Genomic DNA, 3,349 nt, shown 5'->3' on the forward strand with positions numbered 1-3,349 from the left:
AGAGGACATCTACCCATGTGTCATGGAGTTTCTCTATCCAAGTCTATGTGTCCCAAGACGGATGAAGAGACAGAGAAAATGACACATGTACCATATGCGTCAGCCATAGGTAGTATAATGTATGGGATGATATCTACCAGACCGGATGTAGCATTTGCTCTGAGTGTCACGAGCAGATATCAAGCTAATCCCGGTAAAATGCATTGGAAAGCCGTGAAGGACATTCTTAAGTACTTACGAAGGACTAAGAATATGTTCATGGTATATGGAGGAAGAGAACTAAAATTGGAAGGCTATACCGACTCTAGCTTCCAAAGTGACGTGGATGACTCGAAGTCAACCTCTGTATTTGTGTTCATGCTCAATGGCGGTGCTGTCTCTTGGAAGAGTTCCAAGCAGGACACCACAGCGGATTCCACCACTGAGGCAGAATACATTGCAGCATCAGCTGCTGCTAAAGAGGCCGTTTGGATGAGGAATTTCGTCCAAGAGTTGGGCGTCATTCCTGAAGTTGTTGGTCCAGTCCCGGTGTACTGTGACAACACGGGTGCCATTGCTCAGGCAAAGGAACCAAGGTCTCATCAAAGATCCAAACACGTACTGAGGAAATACCACATCATCCGGGAGATTGTGGAAAGATGAGACATCACTGTCGAAAGAGTGGCCTCTGCAGACAATATCGCTGATCCACTTACTAAGCCCTTGCCAGGACCATTATTTGACAAACATTGCGAAGCAATGGGTCTACGTAGTATGACTAGTTGGCTTTAGGGCAAGTGGGAGATTGAAAGAGTAGATGCCCGATGAGCCAACTTGTGGCTAAGGTCTTTGATGACTCTTTTTATAAACAATCTTTTGTTTAATATAATTTACACTTTTATTAATGGCAATGACTTTATCTTTCTTCATATTGTTATATTGTGATATACTATTGTTGTTTTGGTAAAGACCTTGAATATACTATAGTGTATGTAAGATGTGGTAGAACATGGAGATGTCTATCATGAAACACATTTTATAGTCACTGTATATTCTAAATTGTTCCTAGTCGATTGAGCCGTCCGATAATAAGGATAAGGATCGCTCGAGTTTGAGACTAGCATTTGCGATGCAGAGTACCACGTTTCATTGGTAAGGAACATAGAGATGTTCGAAGCATGCAAATGGATATTCATATGATGAATGATCAAACTACCCTATCCGGACTTTCCAAGTGGTTATCACTTATCAAGTGGATAAAGTCCGCGGTTTTGGTTGTACACGATTAGTCCTTACTACTTGAAACATCATTGAGACTCTATATGCTAGTACTGTGCTTTGACTCGTTTTGTAGTAGCCCGTACCCTAATTGAGTAATTAAAGGATTAATGCTAATTCATTAAATCGGGTATCGGACGGATCGAAAGCTCCGAAGGCACGATCGGAAGCTCCGATGAGCGATCGAAGGCACCTGTAGTGACCCTTACCCGGATCACCTACTAAACAGAACATAGGAATGCAATTAACTTAATAAAACAGATATCAGAATAAAACTGCGGAAACCATAAACATTATACAATACCAAGAAAAGGAATCTGTAATTTATCCAATAATATACAACCAAATCGAATAGCGGTATAAACCCAAACAACAGTAATAAAACCTAAGCGAAGCTCCAGCCGGCCAACCGCTGACTAGCCCCTCCTGGATCCACCCTCCTCTTCCAATCGCAAACCTGCCCCATGGAATAGGGTGTCCATAAAATACAGAGTACGAGACGTGAGCATAAAACGCTCAGTGCAAGAGTATGAGTATACATGCATGCAAAGTGAACTCCCTATAGATTTGAGGTCAAGGATCAGATAACAGAGACAGACCGGGCCCTGGTATGTAGCACGCTGTGCCGTCGCTTCAGGAGGTGGCTCCCATACCGAGATAACCGTGGATACGCCGGACCCAAATCGATGGAAGTCCATCCACTAACAGGATAGGGTACAACCCTACTAACAGACATCTCGAAAGAGATACAGCAAGATGCAAATGAATGCAGCATAATATCATGGCATATAAATCATGCAGTCACATAATACATGCATACTCAGTTAGGATATCTCGAACAGTACTTTCGTACCTCAAAACAGTGCAAGCTCTACCAACTCTAGGTCCACGCCTATAGTCTGCTCTACACTGCCAAATGATACTACTATCATAAAAATGCTCTAAAAGCCTTAACTAAGCTATTGCATACTCCTAAATATTTATAGGAAGCAAAAGCTATACCTTCGTCCGTCGTTAGCCCTTTGATGTCGATGCCTCCAGAACTTGGGCACAACTCCGCTACGACTGCCGAACGCCTCGCCGACCTCCGGACCAAGCCTAAGAAGACTAGAACAGGTCCAAAAGGACTAGAAGGGAAAGGAGAACTCGGAATTGGAAAATGAAAGTGAAGTCTCGGCCTTCTATTTATAGACAACGATCGAAACTTCCGATCCTTGATCGGAACGTCCGAACCTCGATCGGAACGTCAGATCCTGCCATCGGAGCTTTCGAAGATCCTGATCTGCCACGTGTCAAAATATCACTTGTTGACTCCGGATAGGGGTGATCGGAGCCTCCGGTCCTGATCGGGGCTTCCGATCCAACCACACGTCATTCCTGACGTAATACCGATCGGAGCTTCCGATCCTGTTTGGAGCTTCCGATCCTGATCGGAGCTTCCGATCTCACCTTCGGAGCTTCCGAACTCTACCCAAGTAATTATGATTAATCCCTTAATTACTCAATTAGGGTACGGGCTACTACATTCTCCCCCACTTAAGATATTTCGTCCTCGAAAACAGATCTTAAGTACCGAATGCAAATACAGAAATCAGAAACATTGTTTATTCAAATCAAACGTTTACAGAGTTTGAAACTGAATACAACTTAAAGAATGAAATCAAAACAACTCAGGATGGTCTTTACGCATCCTATCCTCAAGCTCCCAAGTAGCTTCCTCAGTGCCTCTGCGCTGCCACTGAACCAAAACCAAAGGAATGACTTTGTTCCGTAAGACCTTATCCTTATAATCCAGGATACGAAGAGGTTTCTCAACATAAGTCAAATCCTTGTCTACCTGAACTTCAGACCGCTGCAGAATATGAGATTCATCTGCCACATACCGTCGCAACAGAGATACGTGGAACACATCGTGAATACTGGAAAGATGCGGTGGCAAAGCTAGTCGATAAGCCAAATCTCCAATGCTCTCCAAGATCTCAAACGGACCGATAAATCTGGGAGACAACTTGCCCTTAAGGCCAAATCTGAGAATCTTGCGGAAAGGTGACACTCTCAGAAACACTTTCTCCCCGACCTCGAACTGCAAAGG

Source organism: Henckelia pumila, chromosome 3 (assembly GCF_033568475.1).
Source record: "Henckelia pumila isolate YLH828 chromosome 3, ASM3356847v2, whole genome shotgun sequence".
Lineage (NCBI taxonomy): Eukaryota > Viridiplantae > Streptophyta > Magnoliopsida > Lamiales > Gesneriaceae > Henckelia > Henckelia pumila.